This window comes from Micromys minutus (assembly GCF_963924665.1).
Source record: "Micromys minutus genome assembly, chromosome: X".
NCBI classification, from domain to species: domain Eukaryota; kingdom Metazoa; phylum Chordata; class Mammalia; order Rodentia; family Muridae; genus Micromys; species Micromys minutus.
In genome coordinates, this window is record NC_137970.1 from 24,680,968 (window position 1) to 24,696,248 (window position 15,281).

Consider the following 15,281-nt stretch of genomic DNA (forward strand, 5'->3'; position numbering starts at 1 on the left):
ATTTTAGTGGGTTTGCTTCAATTTTCTCTCTATTTAGTTTGATTTTGGCTACCAGTTTGCTGTGATCTGATAGGATGCATGGGAATATTTCATTTTTCTTGTATTTGTAGAGATTTGTTTTGTGACTGATTAAATGGTCAATTTTGGAGTAGGAACTGTGAGGTGCTCAGAAGAAGGTATATTCTTTTGTTTTAGAATATAATGTCCTATAGATATATGTCAAAGACATTTGGTTCATAAATTCTGTTAGTTTCACTCTGTCTCTGTTCAGGTTCGGTTTCTATGATGTTTCCATTGATGAGAGTGTTATGTTTAAGTCTTCCAATATTTATGTATGTGGTGCAATGCATACTTTGAACTTTAGTAAAGTTTCTATTATGAAAGTGGGTGGGTCTCTCCCTGTCTGTCTCCTGACTTGCTGCTCTTGTCCTTCCCTTCCGCTTTTTTTCTCCTCTTTTCTCGGTTTAAAAATGCCCTCAGCTAGCAGCCACAGCGGAAGCGGCAGCAAGTGGTCCCGACCACCGCCGCCATCCGGTTCCTCCGGGAGTGAGGCGGCGGCTTCTGGCACCGGTGTGGTCCAGACCAAGGCCATGAAGCAGATTTCTCAGCACAATTGACAAGAAACTTCAGAACCTTGAGAAGAAAAAGGGTAAACTTGATGATTACCAGGAATGAATGAATAAAGGGGAAAGGCTCAATCAAGACCAGCTGGATGCCATATCTAAGTACCAGGAAGTCACAAATAATTTGGAGTTTGCAAAGGAATTACAGAGGAGTTTCATGGCATTAAGTCAAGATATTCAGAAAAAAATAAAGAAGACAGCACGTCAGAAGCAGCTTACGAGAGAAGCAGAACAGAAGCGCTTAAAAACTGTCCTTGAGCTTCAGTACGTATTGGATAAGCTGGGGGATGATGATGTGAGAACTGACCTGAAACAAGGTCCGAGTGCAGTGCCAATATTGTCTGAAGAGGAGCTGTCATTGTTGGATGAATTCTACAAGCTAGTAGACCCTGAGCGTGACATGAGTTTAAGGTTAAATGAGCAGTATGAACACGCCTCCATTCACTTGTGGGATTTGCTGGAAGGGAAAGAAAAGCCTGTATATGGAACAACCTATAAAGCTCTAAAGGAAATTGTTGAGCGTGTTTTTCAGTCGGACTACTTTGACAGCATTCACAATCATCAAAATGGGTTGTGTGAGGAGGAAGAGGCAGCTTCAGCACCTACAGTGGAAGACCAGGTAGCTGAAGCCGAACCTGAACCAATGGAAGAATACACAGAGCAAAGTGAGGTTGAATCAACAGAGTATGTCGATAGGCAGTTCATGGCAGAAACACAGTTCAGCAGCGGTGAGAAGGGGCAAGTGGATGAGTGGGCAGTTGAAACAGTTGAGGTGGTAAACTCACTCCAGCAGCAACCTCAGACTGCAACTCCTTCAGTACCAGAGCCCCACTCATTGACTCCAGTGGCTCAGTCAGATCCACTTGTGAGAAAACAGCGTGTACAGGATCTGATGGCGCAAGTGCAAGGGTCCTATAATTTCATACAGGATTCAATGTTGGATTTTGAAAATCAGACCCTTGATCCTGCCATTGTATCAGCACAACCTATGAACCCTACCCAAAACATGGATGTGCCTCAGCTGGCTTTCCCTCAAGTTCATTCTGAATCTAGACTTGCCCAATCTAATCAAGTTCCTGTACAACCAGAAACCACACAGGTTCCTTTGGTTTCCTCCACAAGTGAGGGGTATACAGCATCTCAACCCTTGTACCAGCCGATTTACGCTACAGCGCAGCGGCCACAAAAGGAGCCAATTGATCAAATTCAGGCAACAATATCTTTAAATACAGAACAGACTACAGCATCATCATCCCTTCCTGCTGCTTCTTGGCTCCAAGTGTTCCAGGCTGGGACAAGTAAACCTTTGCATAGCAATGGAATCAATGTAAATGCAGCTCCATTCTGATCCATGCAAACGGTATTCAATATGAATTCCCCAGTTCCTTCTGTTAATGAATCAGAAACTAAAACAACAGAGTCAGTACCAGGCCACTTATAACCAGTTTTTCCAGTCAGCCTCACCAAGTGGAGCAAACAGAGCTTCAACAAGACCAGCTGCAAACGGTGGTTGGCACTTAACACCAAGTGCCTGGTAACCATCAGCAGCCACCCCAGCAGAGCACTGGCTTTCCACGTAGCAGTCAGCCCTACTACAACTAGGGTCTCCTGGTGCCAGAGGCTTGATGAATGGATACAAGGGCCTTGACAATGGGTTTAGAGGAGGATATGATGGTTACCGCTCTTCATTCTCGAACACTCCAAACAGTGGTTATACACAGTCTCAGTTCAGTGCTCCCCGGGACTATTCTGGCTACTAGCGGGATGGATATCAGCAGAATTTCAAGCAAGGCTCTGGGCAGAGTGGACCACGGTGAGCCCCAAAAGGTCGTGGTGGGCCCCCAAGAACCAACAGAGGGATGCCGCAAATGAACACTCAACAAGTGAATTAATGTGATACACAGGATTATGTTTAATCGCCAAAAACACACTGGCCAGTGTACCATAATATGTTACCAAAAGAGGTATTATTTATTTGTTCTTCCTTTCAGGAAACTTACTGTAAAGGGACTGTTTTCATCCCATAAAGACAGGACTACAATTGTCAGCTTTATATTACCTGGATATGGAAGGAAACTGTTCTTATTCTGTGTGTCCTAAGCATCATCTTGAGCCTTGTACACGATGCTCAGATTCCTCACCCTTGCTTAGGAGTAAAACATTATATACTCATGGGGTGATAATATCTTCATAGTTAGTTGAAGTGGCTTGGAAAAAAATGCAAGATTGACTTTTTGATATTGAATAAAGTTTACAATCATCCCTAGAATTATTCTATGGTAATTGACAAAGGTAAAGCATTTTTCTCGAAAGGAAACTGGAAGCAGTGGGGTGTGGTTTAGCAAAACAACTGCATTTCATAGCTTTTCCCATTAAATTGGAGCACCGACAGATTAGAAGCATACCAAATCATGCATGGGTCCTTAATCACACAAGTGAGGCTGGTTTACCAGCCTTGACATAGAATTCACTAGTCTTCTGGTCAAACGACTGTGATTAAAAACACATGTAAATTGCTCTTTAGTAGTGGGTAGTGTGTTAGACAAAGCCAAAATGCAAATCAGGCTTTAATTGGTTCTTCTGGAAAATATGCATCAAAATGGGGTATAATCTGGAAGGGCTGCTTCTGTGCTCAATGTGAATTATTTAGATACCTTTTGAACACTTAACAGTCTTTGAAACAATGACTTACGCTAGGACTGGTCCTGCCTGTCATTCCTCCTCATAACGTTCACTGTCATCACTAACCCTTGAGTCTTGCTGTATTGTTATTCAAATTGGTAATAGGTGCTGATGAAAATCTCTAGTTGATGGATAATCATAACACATTTGTCACATGTTTTTCTCCTGCAGCCTGAACGTTTTCAGAGAAAAAAGATATCAAATGCCTGCTGCTACAACCCTTTTAAATTGCTATCTTTTGAAAAGGACCAGTATGTGTTTTAGAGTCATTGACAGACAGAAGTTTCAGTTCTGATGGTATAAGCAAAACAAAACATGTTTCTAAACGCTGTATCTTGAAACACTGGTGTTCAACAGCTAGCAGCTAAAGTGAGGTGTTACAGACTTTTGCGGTTATGTCTAGTAGCTATTTCTGAAGTATTTTCATTTATCTTTTGTCTAATTTAACTCAAAAATACTCAACAAAATCCTTGCAAACTGAATCCAAGAACACATCAAAACGATCATTCATCATGACCAAGTAGGCTTCATCCCTGGGATGCAGGGATGGTTTAACATAAGGAAATCCATCAACGTAATCCACCATATAAACAAACTCAAAGATCAAAATCACATGGTCATCTCACTAGATGCTGAGAAAGCATTTGAGAAAATCCAACAGCCCTTCATGTTAAGAAAGTCCTGGAAAGAACAGGAATCCAAGGTCCATACTTAAACATAATAAAAGCAATATACAGCAAACCAACAGCCAACATCAAACTTAATGGCGAGAAACTTGAAGCAATCCCACTAAAATCAGGGACTCGACAAGGCTGCCCACTCTTCCCCTACCTATTCAACATAGTACTGGAAGTCCTGGCTGGAGCAATTAGACAGCAAAAGGAGATCAAGGGGATACAAATCGGAAAGGAAGAGATAAAAACATCACTCTTTGCCGATGACATGATAGTATACTTGAGTGACCCCAAAAATTCCACCAGAAAACTCCTACAGCTGATAAACAAGTTCAGCAAAGTGGCTGGATACAAAATTAACTCAAACAAATCAGTAGCCTTCCTATACTCAAAGGACAAACATGTGGAGAAAGAAATTAGGGAAAAGGTACCCTTCACAATCGTCACAAAAACTATGAAATATCTTGGTGTGACTCTAACTAAGCAAGTGAAGGACCTGTATGACAAGAACTTCAAACCTCTAAAGAAAGAAATTGAGGAGGATCTCAGAAAATGGAAAGATCTCCCATGCTCATGGATTGGAAAAATCAACATCTTAAAAAATGGCCATCCTACCAAAAGCAATCTACAGATTCAATGCAATGCCCATCAAAATTCCAACCCAGTTCTTCATGGAATTGGAAAGATCAATGTGCAATTTCATATGGAATGACAAAAGACCTAGAATAGCGAAATCCATCTTCAACAACAAAACAACATCTGCGGGAATCACTATCCCTGACCTCAAGCTACATTACAAGGCAATTGTGCTGAAAACTGCATGGTACTGGTACAGAAATAGGCATGTGGATCAATGGAATAGAAGATCCAGAAATGAGCCCTCATGTATATGGTCACCTGTTTTTTGACAAAGGAGCAGTAAACATTCAATGGAAAAAGGACAGCCTATTCAACAAATGGTGCTGGTCCAACTGGCACTCAACATGCAAAAGAATGAAAATAGACCCTTTCTTATCTCCTTGTACAAAGCTCAAGTGTAAGTGGATCAAAGATCTCCACATTAAACCAGATACACAGAAATTAAATTTTACTTTTAGCCTTTTGCAAACTTTTTTTTCCAAGCCGGTAATCAGCTACTAAAAACAATTATTTTCAGATATTCGTCATTAGACAACTGGAGTTTTGCCTACTAAAACTTCTTAGGATGTTGAACATTCCACATTCAAAAGTTTTGTAGGGTGGTGGATAATGGGGAAGCTTCCATGTTTATTTTAAAATAAATAAAATAAGTTCTTGACTTAAAAAAAAGAAAGTAGGTGCCCTTGCATTTGGAACATCTATGTTCAAGATTGAGAGGTCATCTTGGTAAATTTTTCTTTTGATGAATATGAAATCTCCTTCCTTGTCTTTTTTGATAACTTTTGGTTGAAAGTCAATTTTATTTGATATTAGAATGGCTACTCCAGCTTGTCTCTTGAGCCAATTGCTTAAAAATTGTTTTCTAGCCTCTTACTCTGAGATAGTGTCTGTCTTTTTCACTGAGGTACATTTCCTGTATGCAGCAAAAAGCTGGTTCCTGTTTATGTATTCAGTCTGATATGATAGTCTATGTCTGTTTATTGGGGGGAATTGAGTCCATTCATGTTAAAATATATTAACAAATAGGGATTTTTGTTCCCTGTTTTTTTGTTGTTGTTAGATGTGCAATTATGTTTGTGTGGATATGTTCTTTTGGGTTTGTTGCATGAAGATTACTTTTTTGCTTTTCCTAGGGTGTAGTTTCTCTCCTTGTGTTGGAGATTTTCATCTGTTATCCTTCGCAGGGATACATTTGTGGAATTATACTGTGTGAATTTATTTTTGTCATGCAATATCTTGGTTTATCCATTTATAGTAATTGAGAGTTTTGCTGGGTATAGTAGCGTGGGCTGGCATTTGTTTTCTCTTAGGGTCTTAATGACATTTTTCTAGGACCTTATAGTTTTTATGGTCTTTGTTGAAAAGTTTGGTGTAATTCTAATAGGTATACCTTTATATGTTACTTGACCTTTTTCTTTTACTGCTTTTAATATTCTTTCTTTGTTTTGTGCATTTGGTGTTTTGACTATTATGTGACAAGAGTTTCTTTCCTGGTTCAACCTATTTGGAGTTCTGTAGGCTTCTTGTACTTTCATGGTAATCTTTTTCTTTAGGTTAGGGAAGTTTTCCCTCTATACTTTTATTGAAGATATTTAGTGGGCCTGTAAGTTGGGCATCTTCGCTCTCTTCTATGCCTATTATTTTTAGGTTTAGTCTTCTCATTGTGTCCTGAATTTCCTAGATGTTTTGTGTTAGACACTTTTTATTTTTGAATTTTCTTTGACTGTTGTGTCAATGTTTTCTATGGTATCTTCTTTCCCCAAGATTCTCTATCCTATCTCTTGTATTTGTTGGTGAAGCTTGCATCTATGATTCCTGATCTCTTTTCTAGGTTTTCTATCTCTAGGCTTCTCTCACTTTGTGATTTTTTAAAAAATTGTTTCTATTTTCATTTTTAGATCCTGGATGGTTTAGATCAATTCTTTCTCCTGCTTGGTAGTGTTCTCTTGTACTTCTTTAAAGAAGTTATACATGTTCTTACTCAAGTACTCTTATCATGAGATATGTTTTCAAATATGAATCTTGCTTTTCAAGTGTGATGGGATATCCATGACTCCCTGTAGTGGGAAAACTGGGTTCTGATGATGTCAAGTGAACTTGGTTTCTGTTGCTTGTGTTCTTGTGATTGCCTCTTGCCATCTGGTTGTCTCTAGTGATTCCTGCCCTAGATGTCTCTGGCTGGATTGTGTCCTTATTGAAATCCTGATTGTATCAAAACTCCTCAGAGTACAGGTGCCTCTGTGATTCTGTGATTCTGGGATCCTGTGATGCTGGGATCCTGAGTGTGTCAGAGATCCTGAGAGTCAAGCTGCCTCTGAGATACTGGAGTCTTAGAATGACCAAGTATGTGCGTGTACACACACACACACACACACACACACACACACACACACCAAAATATTCATGTAGAGTTCAGAAGGTAAGTTATGGAAGTTTCTTTGTTCATTATATCATGCTGATTGCTATAACTTTATAGTAATCTTTATAGACAGGTTGTCAGTGTCCAATCTCGGTTTTCATTTTTTTTTTTTAAGAATTTTGCCTCTTCATACTTCATTTGGAGTTTGAACTCAAGTCATAGGCTAGTTAACAAGTGCCTTTATCAGTTGAGCCATCTTGAAACTCCCTACTCCTTTTCCCTGTTATAAAATCTCTCTCTATGTTTGTCTGTCTGTCTCTGTCTCTTTTGCTCTGTCTGTCTGTCTCTATCTTTCTCTTTCCTTCTTTTCCTTTTCTTTTGTTCATTTAAATCTTTTTGAGACAGGTTTCTCTGTGTGGCCCTGGGTGTCCTGGAACTCTTTCTTTAAGCTAGGCTGGCTTTGAAATCACAAGAGATCTGCCTGCTTTTGTTTTCTGAGTGCTGGGATTAAAGATGTGTACCACCACTGCCTGGCATAAAAATTTTCTTAATGCATAACCTGAGTCATTTGTAACCGACAAATAGGCATCTCAGCCAAGGAAGTTCAGTGGTCTAAAGTTAAAATGCCAGTAGATTCTGTGTCTGTCAAGAATCTATTGCTGAAAATTAGTGCATCTCACTATACCATCATAAGGCAGCAAAGGATCTTTATAAGATCTTTTTTATAAGGGAATTAATTTATGAGACATTGTGGTACCCTTATTACTGAATCCAATACCACAGTCTTCTGCCTACACTTTATGTTGAGGGCTGGGATTTCAGATAGAGGGAAGACAAACATTGAGACCATGTCCAGAGATCCATTTGTTCAAGTATCATTTGATGAAAACACATTTCTTTTTCCATCCAACAAATGAAAGTTTATCAAAAATCATCTAACAAGAGCTAGGCCTGAGTGATTTTATGCCTATATTCTCAGTACTCAGGGGGTCGAGACAAGAAGATTATAAATTTAAGGCCGGTCTTGTTTGCATAGAGAATTTCAGGACAGCAAAAGTTAAATTGTAGGGCTCTGTCTCAAATTGTTACCCTTCTCAATCAATTTACTGTTGTCTCTTGAAACTTTTTTTGCTCTATGCTAATTCATTGATACATATTTATAAATTATTTGTCAATTTTCCACTGTGTTTATTGCCATAATTTTATAGTATATCTTACAGATGGGATGTAAATTTTCAAGCTTTGTTTTTCTTTTTTTTCCAGAAGTTTGACTCCTCACATTGTAAAATAAATTGTAGACTTAGCTTTCAGTTTCTAAAATAAGACTGCTTAGATTTGAATAGTGATCTCCTTGAATTTTTAGATATGTTCTGGGAGCACTGATAGCGTAGTGTTAAGGTTTTCAATCACTGAGTGTAACAATGCATTTATTTCTCAGTATTGTCTTATCATTTCTTGCTACAGATACAGTGTACTTAAAAAAGTTATTTGTAGGTAAAGTACATATTTTCAGTAGGTAAAATAGTTTCACATATATCTCAAAAAACAGTGGGATGATTGAATCTAGGACAGAGAACTTATAGTGAATAAGAATTAGAATGGATAGGAATCATTATTTTCATCATATTTTCTTTTATATTTTTAACTGTGATATCACACACACACCCAAACCACACATACATATGTACACACACACATCACACACATATGTATACACACACATGTATACACACACACACACACACACACACACACACACAAACATATATATATATATATATACCAAAATAAAATTGCTTTTAGTCTTTAAGCAATCACTTATGTTTGAGAAAGATTGTATGCTGTTGCATAGTATGTCATCTAGACCAGTCAGATATTGTCACCCCTAGCCTACTGATAAGAAAACTGTTGGAAGATACTGCTATTAAGGTTACAGCCTACCATGTCTGGATAGCTCACCTCAGCTGGGCACAAAAAGGAGATAATTTTACCCACTGCAAACCCAACTTTGCAAACCAAAGGAAGGAGGTGGTGAGTACTTAAGAGTTCTTAAAGTAGGAGGGTGATTTCACTAAGTGGGGTTAGGGCATAAAGCTTTTTGGAAGCTAATTTCTGAACTTTATGTTCGAGTCTTAGAGGTAACTTTATGAAGGAGACTGGGGGAGAAGGTATATGTGTATAAATCAACAAAATTGGGGAATGATAGTTAAAGGCAAAGAGATTTAATTATCATATAAATATAGCGAATGGGCAGAAGATGAAGATAGTTTGCAAGGCAAAGGTTTATGACACAGTAACAGATAAGGCCTGACACATAAGAGGTTCCTTTAGCTTAGCAGCTCCCAAACTTTGGGTCATGACTCCTCACTTAGCATGTGCTTTACTACTAAGATGTGGGCCCAACTCTGAAACATTTTTTTTTTTTTTTTTTACAAAATCATGTTTTAATGTCAATGAGGAAAGAAATGCCTTTGAGTGGAGGTTATGGTCCATTTAATGTCATCTTGTGAATATATTACACTGGTGGTCACATTTTCAACGAAATTTTTTTCTATGCACATTACTCTCAATTCGTCCCTACCATTTTGTGGGCCCTATGATTCATCTGTGAAAATGAGAATAATTACACATAGCAATTAAAATGTAGCAACTTCTTGAAAAAAATCACATTCAGTATTTATAATTTTTCTCAAGCCATAAACATCATTCATTATTAATCCGGTCATGAAATCAAATGTAACTGCAGTAGTTAGGCAGCCCATGACTCTCATAAAAATCAATTTTTATGAGCTGGTTATCTTAGGTACAAATGTAATGACTTAATAAACTCAGTATGCAGGATTTTCTGGAGTTCTATATATCATTTGCATCATTTTATCTTTTCAGTTTCTACATTTCCCCATTGAGATGCTATTAAAAAAAAAAGGAACACCTATCAAAACATCTTAAGTTATACACCTCTTAGACATTAGTGGTAAAGGATTAAAAGCTTTGATTCAGAAGGATTTGCTGGGGCTGGAGTGATGGTGCAGAGGTTAAGAGAACTTCTTGATTTTGCAGAAGACCTGGGTTTGATTCTCAGTGCCTACATGGCAGTTCCCAACTCCAGTTCCTGGATGCACATTAACAAGGAGATTTTACTCCTTCAAATGGTCCTGATGTATTCCACCCTCTCTTGGATGTGATGTGTTGGTACAAGCCTTTAATTCCCGTACTTACTTTGGAGGCAGAGTCAGGTGGGTCTAGTCCATCTAGGACTAAGTAGTAGTATTCTTTCTCAAGATAACAAAACATATCTCCCATTCTCAAGTAGCTAATATTAGTATTAAAAATATTAGTGTGTTTTCCCCCATAATGTCTTTCTGTAAGCAGTGCTGTGTTGAGTCATGGTGCTTATTTGGGGGTTTAGTGGATTATTTTAAGAAGTTGGTATTCTCTTTACCATTTATGTGAGTTTTGAGGTTCAAACTCAGGTCTCAGGTTTATGTGGCAAACACCTTTACTGGCTGAGCTCTCTTACTAACTCTCAGTGTAGTTAAAATATTTATTTTATTTTATTTTATTTTATTTTATTTTATTTTATTTTATGTGTTTGAGTGCTTGCCAGACTTATATGTGTGTGCCACATGTATGCCCTTGCCCAAGGAGGCCAGAAAAGTGTTGTAGATACCCTAGAACTGGAGTTTTAGATAATTGGGTTCCATCATGTGTATTTTAGGAACTGAACCCATATCCTTTATGAGAGCAGTAAGTGTTCTTAACTATATAGCTATCCTTTCAGCCTAATTAATAAGTTTACAATTGCAACTCTCTGCTTTTATGGATTATGAATTAATAGTATATTTAATTACACTCAGTATGACATAAAAAGTCATGAGAATGGCTGAAGTTAATTACAATGCAGATTACGCTGTTTAACAACATTCAAGTGTGACATGGTGTAATCCAACATCAGCACGTCACTTGGAGAAAATTGGGACCCTTCAAAAGACCTTAGAATTAGCCCAAAGCTAATAAGACTGTGGGGTTGCAAAGGGGGTTTAGACACATGGGTAAAGACACCCATCTGCCTCTTTGAAAACTAGAAGGTAGCTTCAGTTACATTTTGCGAAGTCATGTTTTCAACCCAAACATTCTTACTTGGAATGGAGACAAAGTCTAAAAAAGTATTGCGGTCTTGAAATTGGGTGTGGTCGCAGTGACATAGAACAAGCTGGGATACTAACCCCAGAAAGCTCTCAACACCCCAGAAACAACTCACAGACTGTGTGAAGCTCAACAACAACAAAAAAGAATATATTTCAATTAAAATAGAATTGTATCACATCCCCCTTTCCTCCCTACAGCCCTTCCTAGTCTCTCTCCTATCCCCTCAAATTAATAGCCTCTTTTCCTATATTATTGTTACATACATACATACATATATATATATATATATATATATATATATATATATATATGTATGTATGTATGTATATGTACCCACAAATACTTAATTACATCCTTAAAAATGTATCTGAAATAAATAAATAAAATAAAAAAGAAAAAAAGAACAAGCTATTCAGAAAGTTCTTTTTTAAAAAAAAAATTAGGTACTCTGAATTTATATTTAAGATGTTATCCCTTTACCCTGCCCCACTCCCTTACCCCCTCCCCCTTCATTTGCCTTCACAAAGGTGCACTCCTTCCTAATCACCCTCTCTACCCCATTGCCCAGAAAGTTCTTGTTTCACAAAAGTCAACACTTGTTCCATGTATTTCCCATACCATTTGAGAGAAGTGCTAGACTCTATTTTCCAATAAGGCAGAAGGAATTGGGAATGTAAGCAATATCCTGATTTCAGCTATTTATTTTTATAAAAGTCTATCAATGGAGTCTTCACAGAGGCTAAGATTTTCTCATTGACCCCAAAGCAAGGGTTCAAACAGAGCCATCCTCATCTCATGATTTATCATCTTTAAGAAGCTGACTCTTCCTAAGACCTTTAGATGACCATATCATTTATCACTTATTCCATTATACAACAAAGAAGAGATAAATTGAGGGTATTGAGTTGCCTTAAGCTAACTGCCTGCCCTCCTTAGCTCCTGGACTAAGCTGTGTTTAGAGTTTTTCTTTTTAATTCCAGCTCCATCCATTTTAGGATTTCAAGATATAAAAAGCTCACTATTATAAGGTTCTTACTAGTCATGAAATAATTTAATTAAAATGCAGACATCATTTTAAAAAATGTTTGTTGTGTATATAGAAACATAAAGAGGTAAAATGAAGGAGCTTGGGACTAGAATTACAAAGAAACTCATGTGGTTTCTGCTGAAATCGTTATTCTGTATGTGTGTGGATTACAGAGCTATTTAAGCAGAGGGGAACTATTTTATTTTAGGAAGAATGGGTTGGAATGGGAACAGATAAAGACACATTGCTATAAGCAACAGATCATTCTATCTCTAAGTCAGTGAAGAGTTCCCACTTGATATTTACAACTATTTGGGAGCGTTATGCTATTAAACTATTTTCTGTCTCTAAAGGTAAATGCATTATTCTTCTAGTTCACTTTCTCTTGGAAAAATGAGATGGTTTGGATGGTTTCTAGCTTTGCAGATTGCATCTCCCCCTTGGCAAATCCCAGTGCATATTGAAACAGTTCAGGGACAATCACATCTGATACCTGCCAGAGATCACAGAAATCACTGAATGACTTTTCTTTGTGTGTCTTGGTTAGCAATGCAAGCAAATATTCTGGGAGTTTGTTTAGCAACTGGACCAGAACATAAAGCTTGCAACTCAGAAAACTGTACACAGCTACCATTGCATGTCTTGGGTAGTTTTTGTGTGATATTTTTGCCTTCTTTGTAATGAGTAGGCAACAGTATCTCCTGCTCCCTAATTGCCAACAATCAAAATTATATGGCATGCAACCATTACTATTAACTTAATCTAGAGAACTCCTCTCAGACATGCCCAAAAATGTATTTCTGTATTCATTCTAAATTCTATCAAGTTGACAATCAAGCTTAATTATCACAACATATGAGAGAAAACACAAAGTATTTGTCTGTCTGAGTCTGGCTTACTTTGCTTAGCCATAACTGCCAGTTCTATTTGATTTTCTGCAAACATCATGATTTTATTTTTCTATATAGGTGCACAAAATTCTATTGTATGTGGATGTTGTGTGACCTTTCCTGGAAAGGTCTGATAAGTGTATAAGCATAAGGCATTGATGAAACACCAAAGAAACAATTCCACCCATGTGCAGCTTAATGAGACAGTGAGCTCATTGAAGAGACATACAGGAGAATAGATGATAGGTTACTTCCAGTAGCTTAGGTAATTCAAAGATGTGTCCTTGAACAGTTCATCATGACATAGGTGACAACTCCCAAAAGCTGCATTCATGAGTTACCCGGACAATTCACAGGGAGCTCAGCTTATCAGACTCATTTTTCCTGCAGTTTCTTGAGTCTTGTAAGTTTTATTTACTTCCTGGACCTCCTATGTTGTGTTTACCTCCTCAGTTTCATGATTCTCTCTTTTTTTCTATGAGAGTATTTCAACTTTTAGGAAACAGTTGGAAAATAATATGTACTGTATTTATTAGTTATCTGTTGATGGATATCTAGACTAGTTACATTTCCTGGTTATTGTAAATGATTCAGAAATGAACAGGGCTGTGAAAATGTCTCTGTGGTGTGTTGACTTGGTGTCTCTTTGGTCTAAGCCAAAGAGTCAGACTTTAGCTCTGGTTTTAATTCTTGAAAGAATCCCCACAGTGACTTCAGATTGACTGCACTAGATTACCCTCACACTAGCATTGAATAAGGGTTCCTCCCTTCACATCCTTGACAGCATCTATTGCCATTTGATTTCTAGTTGACAGACAATGTGGTTGGGGTAAGAGGTATCTACAGTAGCTGTAATTTCCATTTCCCTGATGATGAAGGATGTTGAGCACTTTTTGATGTACTTATTGGTTGCTTAAATTTCTTCTTTTGAGGAGTGTCTATTCAATTCATTAGTACATTTACTGACTATATAATATATTCTTGCTGTTTAATTTGTACAGGTCTTTATATATTCTAAAAGTGAATCCTCTGTCTGATGTGTAGTAGCTGAATATTTCCTTCATTTTTTTATAGGCTCTCTTTATTCTGGAGATTGCTTCCTTTGCCGTGTAAAGGTTTTTACTTTTCTGTAATCCTATTTATCAATTCTCAGGAGTATTTCCTGTAGAGTACTTTTCAGAAAACCATTGCCTATGCCTTCATTTTGAAATATTTTCACTCTAGCATCTTTGAAGTTTTGGGTCATGCATTAAGGTTTTTGAATTATTTTGAATTGTTTTGTTTTGTGCAGGGTGATATTTTCATTTTTTTTTTAATTTTCATTCTTCTACATGTGGGTATCCATCTCTGCATTTGCTGAAGATGCTGCTCTTTTTCCAGTTTATGATTTTTATAGCTTTGCCAAAAAGTAGGCTGTTGTAACTATGTCAGTTTGTCTCTGGTTTCTCTATTCTACCGTCTAGGTGTCTGCACAGGTACTATACCAATTCCATTACTATGGCACTGTAACACAATTTACAGTCAGGTTTTTGTCATTTCTTCAGCTTCACTATTTCCTCTGAGGATTACTTTGTCTGTTTTGGGTGTTTTGTGCAATTTTTACCATTGTATTTTTAGAATTTTGTGAAAAAATGCCACAGACTTTGATGGAGACTGCATTAAAATGTAGGTCTCCTTTAATTCAGTATTTTCCACAATATTAATCTGTCAATCTGTCGATCTATGAGCAGGAAAGGTCTGTCCATATTTTAGAGTCTTCTTTAATGTCTCCCTTTCTGTGTCTAAGTATAGTTTTTACAGGTATTTTCTGTATTCAAAGAATATCATTGCACTTTATTGTCGAAAACTAAAGTCCTGAGTCTTTATTGAAAATGTAAGCTTGAATGCAAGTGTTTCTGCAGGAATTGGACCTGTTTCTCTTCCCATGACTTCTGCCATGTGATATCTTTCATCTCAAAGCCACTACTATTGAAGAGATATCCTGTTTTGCTAAGAAATCCATGATTCTATCCATAGAGTATTGTAAAAACAACAGTGTTCTGACATACTTATAATTTCAGCAGCCATTTCAGTTTAGCCTTAGGCTTAGGGATCTGGGTCAAGGGGTGGGAATGAATATTGAGAATGTAGCACTTATCTCCTTGAGTGAATGCCAGTCCTATCCTTGTCCCCATGGCTTTATTTTGTGATTATGAAAGAGACTAATATTTTCTAAATGGTCATGAAGAATTCTATCGT

At 37.4% G+C, this 15,281-nt stretch overlaps 1 pseudogene across 1 annotated transcript; it reads left to right on the forward strand.

Moving 5' to 3' along the window:
* The first annotated feature begins 470 nt into the window (after positions 1–470).
* Positions 471–2,383, forward strand: LOC308414789 (caprin-1-like; annotated as a pseudogene). Its single transcript has one exon. The product of its transcript is annotated as a caprin-1-like (transcript).
* Positions 2,384–15,281: the final 12,898 nt, after the last annotated feature.